This window comes from Rhipicephalus microplus, chromosome 2, assembly GCF_043290135.1.
Source record: "Rhipicephalus microplus isolate Deutch F79 chromosome 2, USDA_Rmic, whole genome shotgun sequence".
Classification (NCBI taxonomy): domain Eukaryota; kingdom Metazoa; phylum Arthropoda; class Arachnida; order Ixodida; family Ixodidae; genus Rhipicephalus; species Rhipicephalus microplus.
Window position 1 is genome coordinate 158,357,541 of NC_134701.1, and position 17,380 is coordinate 158,374,920.

A 17,380-nucleotide genomic window follows, 5' to 3' on the forward strand; every position below is an offset into this window, starting at 1 on the left:
ATAACGTAGCAACCCTTTCTTGTCAGATAGTGCTCAATGTACATGCCAATGGCTGCTAATGGTGATCGCAGCCTGCGCGTCAACTAAAAGCCGAATGCTCCTGTCTCTCATTCCCTATCATCAGCCATTGACATGTACATTGAGCACTATTTTTTATTGTTAAACAACGCACAGAAGAAGTCTCTCGCCGGCACCACCTTGGAGGTCAAAATGTTATACTTGTTACATACTACAGGAGACGAACGGGTGCTGCTATAAGGAGCTTTGCCCCTAAAATCGTTAGACATCGCCGCTTGAGCTGGCCCAAAATACACAAAAAGCACAGCTTGAAGGATGATAGGATGCAGTCAAAAGCTAATACCCGTCCAGTCCCGTCATAGAAAACATGATGATTGCATAGAAGAGCGCGGTTAAAAATAATAGTTTCAACTCCACTGAATTGAGATATCGCGAAAGAAAAGTAACAGTCTAAATTAAATGCGCGTTTGAATGCACGAATGTGGTCAATGGTAAAAGAATTGGTTTCTTGTAAACACAGAATATGACACTGTTCCCTGCGGGCGATAACTTCGGCTTGCTTTACTGGGTTGCGGAACCCTTGAACATTTAAAGAAATTATTTTCAGTGTGTCAGCCATATCGAAATGATCGAGAGTGACTGACTTGCTCATGATATTGATTCGGTCCGCCGGGGATCTGTGCGGGGGAACTGGAGTACACACACTATACAACACATTTCGACCCTAAAGAAGGGGGTCGAGGATTATTCGGTTTCTGGGACTTGGAGCGGCTATCCTGGGTGCCGTCCGAGCTGGTGCCGGAATTGTGAGCACGCTTGACATCTCGCGGGGCTTGCATTTTCATGTCACATCCGTCTAGGCTAGAAATGAGCCCGATGCTACTGTCGACTCCGAGGCTGAAGCTGCTTTCAGACAAATCAGATAGTGGTAGGGCTGCAGCGTCAATGTTGTCGCCACCTCCAACGACCTTGATCACGGATTGCTTTTCGAGACGCGTCAGTAAAGAGCTCCCATGGCGTCTTGCTACTTGTTCAAGGAAGTCGCGAGCCTGGCTTTCGGAATGAGCCAATGGTCATTGCTCATTTGGTCTCAATTCTGTTCCTGGCGAAACAGACCTCGCAACGTCGGCGTTACTGAGCACTCGGCTGCTAGATTTAACGATAAAATCGGTGAATCGGGGTCTACAAGCGTTTCTTTCTCAGCTTGGGTCAACGTCGAACATGGCACGGCATGTTTGCCTGCGACAGACACGGAGTCAACCACGGTGGTGGTTCTTATCGCTGAGATTGGCAAACATGACGCGCTCGGGTTGGCCAAGCTGCACACTTCATCTTCGTCGTTTAATGTAGCTCTCAGAATCGAGTTCTGACGTTCTACTACAGCTCCGGGTTCTGGTTCATCTGTTGCCATTGGTGACATGGACGGTAGGGCAGGAAAGGTCCCCGCAGCAGCATCTGATTATGAACGACACACAGAGCAGACGGTGGTAGGGTGGCCATCTCCACAACGACGGCAGGAGTAGTCACAGCCTTCGCTTTCGTGTCCGTGCACACCGCAGTGACCACAGAATGGTGCTTTGCACTGTGCTCGATTATGACCACTAGAGCCATACCGACGACAAACACGTTGCAGGCCGCGGTAGTCGAAGGTGACTCGATGACCGCAAACGCGAAGATAGTTGGGGACGGAATTTGTGTAACTCATTTTCATTTGGACAAAGCGTATGTCAGTGAGAACTCCGCGTCTTGCGCTCATGAAGCCTGCGGTCACAGTCAACACCTTGCCGTACGGGGACAAAGTCTGGACGAGTACCTCGTTGGAGACGAAGGCTGGTAAGAACAGGCAAGTACCGTTAGTTACCTGTGGGCGGATGGGAACGACCGGAATACGTTCGCCACCGATGGTCAGGTAGCCAGCGTCGACGATGGGAGTCATGGAAGCCATGCTATTAACAGTTACTTGGAAGTTCATGCCTCCCATATGCTGAATGCAGTGTACCTCTGAAAAGCCAACTATCGAGGCCGTCGCATCGACGACGGTCTCCGGATTGGTCTCCACAGGGAAAACAACGTCGAAGGTCTGCGCCTTCGAAGGTGTCCACGACAGGGATGGCGCCATGGCTAGATGAAGAGGACGTCTCTGACGTATAACACGCAGGACGTCTTGTCTTGTCGCCCAGAAGAAGATCTTGGCTCATACCCACAAGGGGGATTGGCCACGGAGGTCAACGGGACCACTATGTCTTCGTCTTCTTTTCTTAGCTGTCCACCCTTAACTGTGCCTTCAACGGCACCAAAGTGACCAAACGATACTCCAAACGGCCGACCCCATCCGCAGTGCCCACCAATATTGCTCAAGGTTCAGCATTCATACTTGTGCGATTGTCAATTAAAAATCAATTACTGCGCATATCTGAGACACCATAACAACACATCATTATTATGTATCTGTATTTTCTACTAGAAAAGATATACATAAGTAAGTTGAAGGATCGTAGCCTTTATAACGTTGCGCTGGCCATGTAACGCTTGCATGAAACAGCGAGTGTTTTCAACGCTTTGCTTAGATGACATGGTGATGAGGGAATGAAAAACATTTATTCATAGAGAGTTTCCAGATCCATAGGAGCCTTTTACACAGGGGGAGTCCTTATTCCGGGACACCGCTGGACAAGGCCGCTACTCGCGCCTATTAGACTAGAGCTCTTTGAGCCTCCAGCCCTGAGCAATTGAGTAGAGCTGCCTCCCACGTCTCTCTAGTTAGGAAAGAGTTAGGAGGAAAGGAAGGATGCGTTTGACATGCCCACACCATGTGAAAGTTATCGGAGACTTCCCCACAGTGAGGGCACCACCCATCGACTTTCGGATCAAAATGTTTTACTACTGCAGGACACAACAAGGTTTTGGTCTGCAGGCGCCTTAGGGTTCGTTCATCGGCCTTACTCAGGCCCTTAGCCGGCACCGGGAAACGCCGATGTTGTTCGTAATAGTACACCAGAATTTCTCTAAATCGTAGAAGTGGTTGGCTACTCTCGGAGCCCGAAAAGCCTGGGTGAGGTGCCCGGTGGTTAAGCGAGCGGGCGGCTGCATCCGCAGCCTCGTTACGTCCAAGGGCCTGCTAGCTCGGAGTCCAAACAATGCGTTTTCGTGAGGGGTCTAAATCCCTGACGGCTCGCTTTAGAGTATCGTAGGCCAAAGGTGATACCTCGCCCGCCAGATAATTTTCAGAGGCTCAGCGTGAATCTGTAATAGTTATCCCATAGAGTCCGTGTGCGAGACGGCAGGTGCTATTGCTACCTCCTCAGTGAGTGTAAAGTTTGTTTTGGTGTTTTGGTGAACGCGTTTGTTTTGGTGAACTACGGCGGGCGTGTCGAATCCAGTTGGCGACGGCCCTGCCACATCAACGTAGTATACACCTGGCTTGGATCCATATTGGTCTTCGAGGGCCACAGTGCGCGCCCCTCGTCTGCCTTCGTATGACTCTTTGGCCATCAATGGCCCTTGCGCCATTAAACAACATATATCATCATTCGTAAGTCTGCGAGTGCATGTTTCGAGAAAGGGGAAGAACGCAGAGCTTGTGGCGCCACAGCTCAGGAAGTCTGCATGTCTCCTCTGGAATGCAGTCATGTTTTATGTGCAAGCAGCCTAACAAGCGGCGCCCAGATACCGTCTGTGAAAGTCGCGTATATTGGTTGACGAGGTGCGCCTCCTTCAATTTCTGATAAGGTTTAGCACCCACAGATCCGACAACTTGGCATTGCAGGTGGTTACCGGTAAGCCTAAAGTTTGCTTTGTAGCGTTCTTTATGATGGCGTCGATGCACTGGTCGTATTGCTTTGTAGTGCAAAGATAGGGTACGGAGTAGAGGATCCAGCTGAGTACAAAGGCATGAACAAGTCAAAGCGTATCCCTGCCCCTCAACCCGCCGCGTTTGTTGGAAGCGCGGTGGATCATACGTCCGACGTGTTCGCCTATGAGTTTCAGTTTGGTAATGGTAGAGTCCGGTCTGAGTCTGTTATGAATGAACAGGCCCAGGATCCAGATCTCCTCGACTTCTCTGACAGGAGCTCTCATCAAAAAGATATGTAAGTTTGTGTCGTCTTTGGGGTTGGCTCTGACGTGCAGAAGCTCTGATTTTGCAGGAGCACAATGGAGACCTCAGGCGAAAGCATAGCTATCGACTATAGAGGCGGCCCGCTGGAGGCGGTCCACCATTTCTCTAAGGCTACCTTCAGTAGTCCAAATTGTTATATCATGCGCGTAGAGTGAGAGATGAATTCCTTCCACCCGGGCAAATTGATGTGGAAGCTGCATCATAGCAATGTTGAATAGGAGTGGTGACAAAACAGCTCCTTGGGGAGTACCCCTTGTGCCCATTGTGTGTGGGCCGTATTCATCATCCTCAATTTTAAGAAAAGCCTGACGCTTCGAGAGGAAGTCTCTTACGTAGGCAAATACCTTGTCACCGCAATCTGAAGAGATCCGATTTGCCAGAATGCTACCATGACAAACGTTATCAAAGGCGCATTTAAGATCGAGAGCAAGAATGGCCTTGTCGTAGTGTGGCATAACAGTGGGTTCTATTATATCATGCTGCAACTGAAGAAGGACATCCTGAGCAGACATATGAGGGCTAAACCCAAACATAGTGTCTGCTAAGAGGCCCTTAGCTTCCATGTATGGAGAAAGGCGATCCCGAACCATTCTCTCCATAAGTTTAACCACACATGAAGTTAGTGAGATAGGCCTCAGGTTGTCGGTATTCACCATCTTGCTTGGTTTAGGAGACATGGTGGTGGCACCTACCCGTCGCTTTGCGTTCTACACCTTATCACCTCAGAGACGGGCGCACACGGCGCGCACCCCTTTTTCCAGTATAACTGCCAGATAGCGCTCATGTCTCACGTGTGACGTGATTTGATGCGCTCGTTCGCCTCCGCTGCACGCTTGAGGCACTCTAACGCAGCGCCTCCAGAATACCATTCACCGATTTTCTTGCACGGAACATCAAATAAACGTTTTGTTCACTCTCTCCAGACGCAAGACTATTGTCTTTCGACGACATTTCTGGTGTAACGTGCAGATACGGGGCCCAAGTTATTCTTTCAAGCAGGTGAGCGCTGTCTTCTTTTCTCCTGAATTTAATCGCACTCAATCGCAGTTTTCTTTTCTCCTAAATTGAATCGTACTTGAAAGCTGTCTCCCTTTCTCCAATATTGAACCGTACCATGGGTGTGAAAGTACCTATGACTTTTGTGAGAAAACGAAATTCTCAGGAAGCGTATAAATATAGTACATAGTTTATTGTTACAGTTTGTAATATATTTTGAGACCTGTACACTCATTCATTAAAGCAGAAGAGGCATACAATAGCTGAGCAGAAAGCTCGCATTTGCCTTGAAGCTCATGTCCAGGAGACTTTTGGGTCCACATTCACGAAAACCTCTGGCGCTTTCCGCAGAAAACATTTCAGCCAATCACGATGCAGAGCATCTCAGCAGCGAAACCGGCTTACCTTCGGGAAGACGCGCTTACGAGAGAGAAGTTAGCACTGTGAATTCGTCCCCTGTCCTTGGGAGCGCGTCTCCCATTTCGTGAAGAACACGTTTTGTTTCGCAAGGCGGCATGCTGTGACTTAGTAGTTCACCAAGGCTACGAAGTGGCGTGAAACTTACCTTCTTGACCAACATTCTGACGATGCCTGGCCAGCTGTTGTTCACGCACTCACCGCCGAAATTGCCGTATCTAGGCTTGACGAAGGTAACGCTGTTTGAGAAACGAGTATTAGTGGTGGGTCGAGGGGCAGAGTGGAGGCAGGATACTTAACACTGGAACGATTCCAATTACGAAATAGCAAGGGCTTGGTTTCCACAACTCACTTCAGTCGGAGAGAGTCTATCGTCGCATGAGCGATCTTTCCGATGAAGCCCAGAAGCCTGATGTGGCCATGTTCCTCCTTGGCGTCGATGTAGGGAAGGTACTAGAAGGTGATACTTACATGTAAAGTCATCGCTATGTCAAGCAGCTATTAAAGAATAAGCTCAGACCATCGCTTGCTATCGTTAGTACGTTCAAGATAGCCAACTGCAGCGAACTAAATCTGAACATGAAGTCTGCATAAGGTTCCTGAGCTACGAGCGCCGCTAAAAAGGCTCAACTGACGCCAATGTGCGTGCTAATTTAGAGTCATAGCTGCTACATATTACGGCAAAAGCTGTTATGAGATCACAACACGGATCGCGTGCGCGCCGTGGTTGTCCGCCGCCGTTGTCCGTACCACTATCGCACGAAACCCATGAAAAACCTAGAGGACACAATGGGATTTCAACTTGGGTCCCCTGCGTGCCAGTCGAGTAATCTACCACTGAGCCACGCCAGTGCTTCGAACTCTCTTGCAAAGCTGACTCGATGTCGGGAAAGGAATCGTGGTCATATGAGTAATAAAGCAATTTAGAACAGCAAATTAACAACGAGGTGTCACACAATGCGAATTATGCAACGACCAGGTCGTCTGTATCACTCCATCTCTTTAAAAAAGCTTGATCTGGTTCACCTAATAACTGTGGCGCATACCCACTGTGGAGGATTTTGGAGATTACAAATCTTCTGCACAATTCTTTATCGTTGTCAGCCACAAAAGAAAAGTTGCACAAAGTTTCTTGCAAGTGTGCATCGGATATACCACGCTTCTCCGAACAATAGCGAAGGATGGCATAGGGAATGACTGCCTGCTACACAATGATTATTGGCGTAGTGGGTACTTTCAAATGAACTTGCAGTAGCTACCCAAAGAGTGTTAAAAGAAGGCTCAGAAAGGCTCCTCTTCCAGCTTTCGCTGTGGCAGTGATGAGCGCTCCGAGCAGGCCGGGGGGCTTTTGTAAATGAGACTAAGCTACTTATATGTTCTTGGATCCCAGAGGCGCCTTATCAGATCGCAAAAAGTTTGTTACCTGGAAAGTTTAAACTTTTGCACCACATCTTTGATTGCCCATAAAAACTTGGAACAAAAATACAGAAGACTCGAAAAGACTAAGCTATCTTATTAGAGAAAGTTATCGTTTTATGTGCCTTTCCGGGTGTCATTTTAGATTTTTATTCATTTCTGTTTTCCCGTCCGTAATTGTCACCTGCTAATACATTCATATTTGCGATGTCAGGGCCGCTTTTTAAGTTATTTAGTATTTAGGATTGAACTACCACATCCTACCGACAAATACGCAAACTTCCAGTGCCTCTTGCGGAGGTCCTCCATTTTGAGTCCAGCGTGGTTGGCGTTCTGAGTCGGTCTAAGCTACGGTGGACTTACTCATACACTGCAAGCAACCGGGTTTATGGCGCAGTGTATGTTATATTGATTTAATTAACGAAATGAGCGCTATTCACTGTTCGAAGCTTTCTAATGACTCATAGGACTACCCCAGATAACCTGATGCTCTTATGTTAGCATTACAAGGGCATACGAGAAGAAGCGATACATTAGGCATCGAGAAATGGGGTCGTAATCTGTCCTTGAACGCAAGATGAAAGTTTATTGTGTCGAACGTGTCCTCAAAGAGGACCTCTTATGTACTGTATCAATACATGAAATAGCCCGAAGAGACAGAGTTAGCATAAATCAATCGATTTACAGATTAATCAAATTCATTAGTCCAAGCCGCTTTCAGAAGTTAATTGGATGAAAGCCTGCACGCATTTCGATGGTTTGTTTTATGTGGTATTTTTCATTGCACTCTGATCGTACGGTATACTCTGTATCGTTATCAGCGAAACCACAACTTTCAGATAAATTGGAGAACTCCGGACCGTTTATATTATGTGAAGAAAGCACATTCAAAAGTAATGACGTCGAGTTCATACACCATAGTGTCTGTCGCTTCATTGAGATGCCGAAACTGGTCGCAGTATGTAGTTGATGCAGGCGCACAGACACCTCTGTGTATTATTATTGACTTACGGCCAGATAAAGATGCGCAGTAGGTCATCGTGATTCAGGGCTCCGAAACCAAATAACCCTTTTTCTCTCAACATCTGTGCGATCCGACGATTGTAAAGCCTGTCGATTGTAAAGTAAACAACATGAAAAAGTAATCCTTCGCCGATCGAGTAAATGCGGGCAAGTGAAGTTTCATCAGCCTGGCCTGCTACATTTCTTCCTTTCTTTCTTTCCTTCTTTCTTTCTTTCCTTCTTTCTTTCTTTCTTTCTTGCGCATTCAACAATGTTCCCTTCAAACTTATTGCTTCCTCCGTGCTGGGAATAGAACTTTTACCCGCATGCTTAGCAGCGCAACACTTTTGTTGCAAAGGCAACATATTCTTTTATTCATATGTGAAACAATGAAATGAATACAATGCAGTAATGCAAGGCAGCGAATAAATATGGCAACGTAAAATGATTAATCCACCTCAACGACAAATCAGATTGTCACATCTGAAACATCTGACCGCCGACAAGTCCCCGATCGAGAAAGCATCAGTTATTGGGAAACGATGCGCGCTAATAGGCACAGAGTTATTTCGTTCACTCACTCGTTCAATGCTCACGTGACCATTGCACGTTCGAAGCCACATCTGTGTACATTTCCGAACACTCTCTGGCGCCGGGTTTATCGCGAATTATGCTGCCACCACCACCACAGAAATCTATAATCGTTCTTAAAAAATGCTGGGGGTGCAAACACGGATGCAAGAAAGGAGATCAGGGCACCTTAGAAGCCAACTAACAACTGCCAAGGCGCAAAACTGTGGAAAGAGAAAGAAGGCAAGAACAATGATCTACGCATGCCCATGCAATAGGCGACCCTATCAATCTGGCATGCATGGGGTTCCACGCGAAAGATAAATGTTTCGGCGCTTGATTTATTCTTTGTATAAGTTAATCAATGGTTGACTCACGTATGTGCTACCACTATTATCGATATTGCGAGAAATTTATCCGACGCAATCACCGTGGAAGAAATCGCTGATAGCAATGGGCGTCATTGATGCTTCCACGAGCAGCTTACATGGCTTATATGTATCAAACATAGGGCCCACATGGCACCACAGCGGGACATAAGACGTTGATAGGGCGGTCCTTTAACTGAAAACACCGCCGATGTTAAAAAAAAGCCTTAGCTCTCCATACTGGTGCTTTGAGTGATTTGAATGTCGCGTCAATTGCGCCCTGGATCAGTGGCTGCGTCAGCATGGTCACTCTAGCTATGGCCCATGAGCCATGCAAACTCTATCGAACTATGTACTTGGCAGATAACCTCCTCTCACTGGACATGGTGCCATAGTACTCTAGTCTCTAGCCATAGAGTTTTTGGTGTCACACACGTGCCCTAGAATTTAAACATGTCAGAAAACCGAAGACCAGATTGCTTAATGTTTCTTACGCTACTTTCATCAACTGAATGCTCTTTTGGTTCTTTAGTGTGCGAGTAAAACGTATTGCTACCTATACTGTTTATTTGTGATGTAATTTCTTGCAAATGTGTCGTTAGTGGTCATATTGGAGCTTGTTTCGGTTTCGTTTTTCTCCTACCACCATTTTTGTCGTTGGTGCCACTGGAACCACTTGAACGTCCTGGTTGGCGCTACTATTGTTTCACTTACCCAGAACTAAGGTGCCACTTTTTTGCAAGAAAAAGTACATTGAAAGGCCATGATCGGCCTATAGTAACAAATGTTCATAAAATGCGGTCTGTGCTCGAATGTGTTGCATAAGTCAAGCTCGTGTGACCATACTCCTGCTGCATATGGGGAAAGCATTTGCGTTGCGCACGCTCTTTTGTTTGCAGTATTGGAGCACATAAATGTTGGTAAGATTATCATGGATGGTGTAGCCCTGGCATATCGAAATGGTAGTACGAGACTAAATATCAGCAAGACATTAACCCCCCCTGCCCATTAGAATTGAGCACTCAGTGCGTCAACGCTGCCCTGTTAGTCCACTGTTGTTTTGCATCTATATTGAAACATTATGTCGGTCGATATTGCAGAATGGCATCAATAATGGGTTCACAGTACAATTTTCAAAGGTCAAACTACTCGCATACGCAGATGATGTTGCGATTTGTAGCACTTCCTATGAAGGTATTGAAGAATCAATCAGAGTTTCTAAATATTTCGCCGAAGTTACAAGAAACCACATAAACTGGGTAAGTGCCTCGGCTTTTGGCATGGATACTGGCCTTGAACCCCAGAATTTTTCGTAGCCATTGAATGAACAACAACGCTAGTTCTATATCTCGGAGTCATACAAAAGCACTGATGAATACTGGACACAGCAAACAAACGAAATTAAAGAGAAAGCGAATAGGTGGAATGTAACTTTAACTTATCTATCCATGTTTGCTAGGGCTACTGCATGCGAGTGGTTTTTTGTGTCTAAGCTATGGTATATGATGGAAATGCTGTACTGTTCCCGGGTCAATAGGCAAAAATCACATCGGGTGTTTTCAATATTTGTGTGGGGTTCTAACTCGGAAAGGTGCAGTCGCACGAATTGGTTTAGATGGATGAAGTGTGGAGGCCTTGGACTAAGACATCTCTTTATCCAACAGTTCGTAAATAGGTATTTCTTTTTCCGCGAGACAAGAGATCCTTTCCTATTAACAGTGTGTCAAACACGACTAAGTAGACTGTTGCCTGAGTTTGTTGTGAGCACTCATATTACCACAGGGGCTGTGAAAGGATACATGGCCCCCCTTCCCCCTCCTGTGAAAGGAGGGGGAAGGGGGGCCTGCGGCCTTGTCAAGCTGGCATCACGCCAGCTTTTTCTGCAGGTCTCCTGCATCATGTATCCTTGATGCGAAATAAAGTCATTATTATTATTATTATTATCATTATTATTATTATTATTATTATTATTATTATTATTATTATTATTATTATTATTATCATCATTATTATTATTATTATTATTATTATTATTATTATTATTATTATTATTATTATTATTATTATTATTATTATTATTATTATTATTATTATTATTATTATTATTATTATTATTATTATGAAATGAAGGAAGTTGTGGCCAGTGTGTGGTTTCTGTGTGTTAATTTTTCGACTGACTACCTGTGGTCTGTCGGAAAGAAAAAAACTGTAAAAAGATTTATGTGACACTATGCTCCCCATCCCACTGTACAAAGCGCTATATACAGCACGCAAGGACAGAATGTACATAAACGACTTGAAAAATGACGGCAGCTCCAAGTGAAAAAACGTTCTTTTTTAGATCACACCGGAAAACTTCATGTAAGAACCTTCCTAGAGGAGAGTGGGTTTTATGTGCCTTGGGGATCTTACTGTCTAATCTGTAAGAAACCAGAAACTATTGACCATGCTTTATTTCACAGTGGAGAAGTTTACTTTTGATACGTACTACAAAATACAATTAAAAAAGAGTTCCCGTTGAACCCTCATGGCATCAGGTATTTGGCAATAGAAAATGAGGATGGATTACCTTTCGATTTCATCATGATGACTGCCTTGCACATTATGCGGCCCTCTAGAATGACTGGATTTCTCTGTGACCCTCACAGGAGACCAGTAAGAGAGCATTTTAAAGAAAGTATCACAATATTTCCCGAGGTAGCAATAACAGACGAATATGTACCGATATGGTTATAAAGGGTAGAATCCCTAATGACCATAAAGGAATTCTAGGTCGTGACGCGTTATAGTGATTCTTGATGGACTTAGTTGTTTTTAATGTTTTTTTTGTATTCTTTGTTGTGTATTGTAATATCTTTATCTCAGCATCCCGTGTGAAGTTCAACTGGAAATAGAGAAAAACAAACCGCGTAGCTCTGTGGTAGAATACTGGGCTGGCGCCCAGTGTACCCGGGTTGGAGCCTCACTTTGACATCTTTAGTGCTAGGGCTGTTTTTTTCTTTTCTAATTTCGCGCGATGAGGTAACGGTCACCGGCGGCGGCAGCAGCAGACAACTGCGCGTGACGCGAGTTGTCATCTCATCACAGCTTTCGTTGTAAAACTAGTGTTAGAAGGACCCACTTCGAGCGCTAACAGACCAGAAAGGGTTGCCACGTTAAACTCGCTGGGCGTAGCCTTCTTGGGTTTGACAAGGTTTAGCGAGAGTTGGGCCGCAGCGCCAATAATGTATAGTGTGGTGAAGATGGCAGTGCCTGGGGCGTTCACTAGACGGACGGACGGATAGACGGACGCAGAGACGGACGCATGGCTGGACGGACGCATGGACGCTTGAATAAACGGATGGACATACGGAGAGCCGGAGGGACGCTCGGGTGGTCGCACAGATGGACGCGCGGACGGACAGAAGCAAGAACGAACAGACGGATGGACGCTTCGGCCCAATCATCATTATGCACTCCGTGAATATGCCGTGATTTTTTATTAAATGTATATTAGGAGAGGTTGGTGTCTATGCGTGGCGCCCGCTACTCCTCTTGCACAAAAGTAGACATCGAATATTTGGTAGCAAATACAAGGCTATTCTACCATGCAGGGATACCATAGCGTAGTACATAGTACATAGCACCACACGTACGCAATGAGTCCACGTTTTGCAATTTCTAAAAGTGTCCACACCACACAGAAATGTGCCCACACTACATAGAAATACGCCCACACCACACAGAAATGTATCCACACCACACACAGCTTGTAAAAAACAAGTAATCACGCTTAGGTGTCCACACATAACATGAATCTTCACTAGAATGTGAAAGGTGATCATGTCTGTTAAGTACTGAACTGTTTCCACAAAGGTTTTTACTGAGATATTGCAGTGAAACACCAAAATATTGTTATGAGACTTATCGGTTAACAATAACGTTATTACATTTTTGTTTCATTTTTTTCGCTCAGTATTTTTGAGATATTCCTGATTCCTCCAGAAAGTACACTACTGCTCGCACTGCAGTGGCTAGTAGCTTTCCTTTTGGCCATGGACCCCACAATTTCTACAATTTCTGGGGGTGCATTATCCAAAAAATTTAGCTTTTGTAAAAGTTTCTTTCGAGGACCGTCATGATATTTACTATGTATAAGAATGTGTTCCACATCTCCTTGAGCTTCTATACATGAGAAGGTAAAACTACTAGATTTCCTTATTCTATGCAGAAAGGCCTTCGTGTAGGTCTTACCAAGTTGAAGCCCAAAGATGACTGATTATACCAATCGGCTAACCTTTAACGGAATATTAAATTCTGCACCGGGATCAATGCTGATGAACAAGGACTTTTGCGCACCATTTCAAACTAGATTTCTAGGGACAATTGACAACTCAGCTTATTTATTACACATCGTGCATCGCTCATCGGTAGAGGTAGCAATGATACATCATTCTCCTGATACACTGCATGTGCCATGCGATCTGCTATGTCATTTCCTATGATTTCACAGTGGCTTGGTACCCACAGGAACATTATGGTGTGGTTCAAACCTTTTTCTATAGCGCAAGACCTCTGTTTTTATCTGCGAGCACACTAGCTTTGTTGCCTAAGCTGATTCCTTTTAAACAAATTTATTTATTTATTTATTTATTTATTTATTTATTTATTTATTTATTTACTTATTGTTATGTGAGGTTTAACATCCCAAAACCACCATATAATTATGAATGACGCCGTAGTAGATGGCTCCGGAAATTTCGACCGCCTGGGGTTCTTTAACATGCACCCAAATCTGAGCACACGGGCCTACAACATTTTTGCCTCCAGCCTAAATGCAGCCGCCGTAGCCGGGATTCGATCCCGCGACCGGCGGGTCAGCAGCCGAGTACTTTATACACTAGACTGCCGTGGTGGGGTAACAACTTTATTAAGATCTCAGGAAAATGCGTGGAATAGACATTGGCCGCACCCGAATCTCACGAGCTTGCTGGATAACCCATGGCTTGTTTGGACGTTAGCGAGTTCTCTTTTCTTTCTCTCTCTTTCTTTTTTCTTGTGTATATCTTGGTATGAAATGATTCCGGATACTGATGTGAATGCCAGCTTCCTAAAAGCGTGGAACGGCAAGGCAGTGCTTCCATATTTATAATTAAAAACAGCTCAAAGTAAATGCACATTAGATTTACACACGAATTGTGTTGCTATGACTGTGCAGTACCGATAAACTTCTTTTTTGTGTGTGTGATCTCATTTGCCTTGGCTACAATTCATCCTACGATAAGAAGTTGCCGTGGTTTCCGCAAGTTTGTGTAAGACAATGCTTTTTTCTGACGACATTCATGTGACATTTCAGCTGTCTTTCGAAATTTCCGCTACCAGCGATAACAATAACGATGAATATAATCACCATCTACACAGTGAATCAGCTGTGAATTTTCCAAGAGTATCAAAGCCTGGAGCTCCGCAAGTGGATAAACAATGGGTGAAAACGCAATAGATGAAAAAGAAATGGAGGCAGGTTAACTGAGTGCAGTAACCGGTTTGCTGCCTCGCACTTCATTGCGGAAATATGGGTTGGAAAGAGGGCCAAGAGAAAGAGAGCCGAAAGAAAGAGGGAGAAATTTAAAACTTTACTTAGTCAGCTATATTGCTGAAAGCACTTGTATGTGAATAAAATAGGAAATGGTAATGGTACCCATGAAAGGATAAATGGTTGTTGGCGAGGAACGAATATTGCTGAGCATTAAAAACGCAGCTCAAAACTTTCATAGTTTATTATTACGACGAAGTGTATTGATGTCCCCACCAACTTATATGCGAAAAAGCACATCATTGCTTTCACTAGAAATTCTTAGTTCAGTCTTCTTTGAAGCCACGACATTATAAGTGAACAATGATGCATTGGTTACAAACATACAAAAGCTAAAACAAACAAAAATAAGCAAGCCTGCAAGAAATTTATGCCAGTGTGCAAGGATGAATCTGTTTCAAATTTGTGTCGTTTTTTCTCAGAACTCTCATATCTGTGCAATACAAATGTACGAATGATGTGGTAGGCAATTATTGACTACTTGAGGCCCCCACTGGTACAATCGCTACACGTATGTTTAAGAAATAGGACGTCCAATAAGCGATACTCAGGTTTGCCAATATTCCCATATCTCTCTACTGGTGCATCGCACTTGCTTGAAGATAATGTGATGCATACATTTTCAGGAATATAGAGTGCTTTCACGTCACTTCAGTCCTCTTTATGCTTCTTTTCACTTACCCAATGTACATGTTCAACGTGATAAATAATGAAAAACATACAGTCGCGCAGCGATAGAGTGACCCGCATCCAGTTTATGTTGTGCGTCAGCTTAAACGTTCTACCGATTATACATGTACCACGCAATACCTCCCGTTGGGGATTCAAATTCGGGATGCCTAGTTTCTTACAGCGAACGCAATTTATGTTTTTTTGTTGTAATGCTTCACATGATTTGAGTATAGTGAGACACGTGGAAAGTCAATGGGTTACTTGTGTAGTTCATGAAATAAATACATATAAGCACGACAGCGCCTATGACTGGCTTCAAAGTGCAGTTCTAGTACAGCCTGCAATATGCCTTCAAACACATCGCATCTGGAGGTCACCTTGTCGCAGGTATACGTTCCACCGATCTCCCATTGGCCCATTCAAAGTGTGCCTGAATATGCCACAAAAGTTTAACAAAAGACAGCGCACAGTAAATCAAGCAGTTTGTTTTGTGCACAACGCGCAATGCTTTCTCATTCGTAATAGTTAAAATATATTTGCACCGGATAGAGTGATAGCAAGTATTTCATCAGAAGGTGCACAATGGATGCAACGGAAGTCAGAATAAACGTTAATCTTGTGAAGGTTAGCTTATTATTAGCTTTTCCAGAATGTGGCTTCTCTTTTATTCTCATCGACATCCATTGATGAGAATTTGATTCAGCGAAGTCAAGACGTTTCAAGAATAGGTTACATAGCTCAGCTGCCTTTTTGCAATTCAATTGCCTTTGAATTATTTTAATTTTTAAAATTTATATTTAACACTATGAAAAAACTTTTCTTGTGCCTTTTTTTTTAATTTTGTGTCCTTCAGGCGCGAATCATGATGAGCAGTGTAAAGTTGTCAAATATATACAGCTTTATTCCAAGACACTCTATGCCCAACTGCAAGAAAGAGAACATGCTTGTATGTTCACTTGGGCAGTTTTCAGTGAATATTAATAATTAAACTGTGATTAAAAATGTTGTCAATATTAGCTCAATCATTTTCTGTTTTTGTATAACACTAATAATATCTCACGTGTAAAATATATAGGCAATTTTTTACGGTCATGGTCATTCTGAAAAAAAAACAAAAATTGTAGGTGTAACATGGGTCCCGGAATGTAGCACGTCAAACAAATGGTAGGTAAAGAATAACCATTCAGTGGTTACAGGGACTTAATTGGGTTGCGGCTGCATTCGCCTCAATCCCACACAATTCTTAGTGGGGCACCTATGACGAGGTTTTAATTGGCAGGCAACGCTACCTACGTCCGTCGAACCAGGGCCTGTTGGGTCTTGGGGTCCTGACAGCCAAGCAGGGCCACCTCCCAGTCCACTCTCGATGAGTTGACGGAGGATAGATGAGTACTGGTTGCACATAACTCCTCTATCTAGCCCTATCTCCAGACTATGTAGAAGGTGCCAGTCATCTATCCCCAAGAATGGCCCATACAATCAAAAGATAGATTGCAATGCTTTAGTACCCCTGTTACATTGTTGGCACCACTGGTACATTGTTTAGTACATTGTTGGCGATAAGTTTCAAACGAAGGCGCTCCACAGGGCTTTCGATGCCTTTATAAGGGTGCAAATAGGGGTGCTATTCAGGATGGCCTGAGCTTCTCGGGCAGACGAGCTCGCTCCAAGCTCGCTGGCCATGGCATGAGGACAGGGCGTGAGGACAGTTAATAAAAATGGCTACAAAAATGCGTGTTGCTTTGAAAACGCATGTGGGACATTTGCGGTGGTTATTGAAGAAACACCACGCATGTGAACACGTTAGCGCCTCCATTCAGTCAACATTGTAACAGTGCAGCGACGTCAGCGTGATTGTCGCACCATCTTTTTGCCAACACAACACGCGCCTCTCACAGGCGTGTTTGTGGGCGTTTCTCCTCTTTCGGAGATGTTATTTTGTTCCACGTGCAGCATGAAATTTCCGACTCTCGAAGGCAGCAAGGGTTCACACTCAGCACTATAGTGCTGCTCGTATCGCTTCTATCTAATATTGCAGATAAACATGAGAAGACGTGGTCACCAGGGGCGCTAGCATCACGGCGGCAACGCGGGTGTGCTTGGATACGCCGTGAGCGCAGCGAAATTGAATGTGAGACATGGTGGCCGCGTGATGATATATCTTTCTTTACTGCGTGCCTAGTCATAGTCTGCGCGATTAAGCTGACAGATTAATCGTGCCGCTCTACGTGA

General features: G+C 44.5%; 1 pseudogene; it reads right to left on the reverse strand.

Moving 5' to 3' along the window:
- Positions 1 to 2,668: 2,668 nt before the first annotated feature.
- LOC142792337 (uncharacterized) lies at positions 2,669 to 5,711 on the reverse strand (annotated as a pseudogene).
- Positions 5,712 to 17,380: the final 11,669 nt, after the last annotated feature.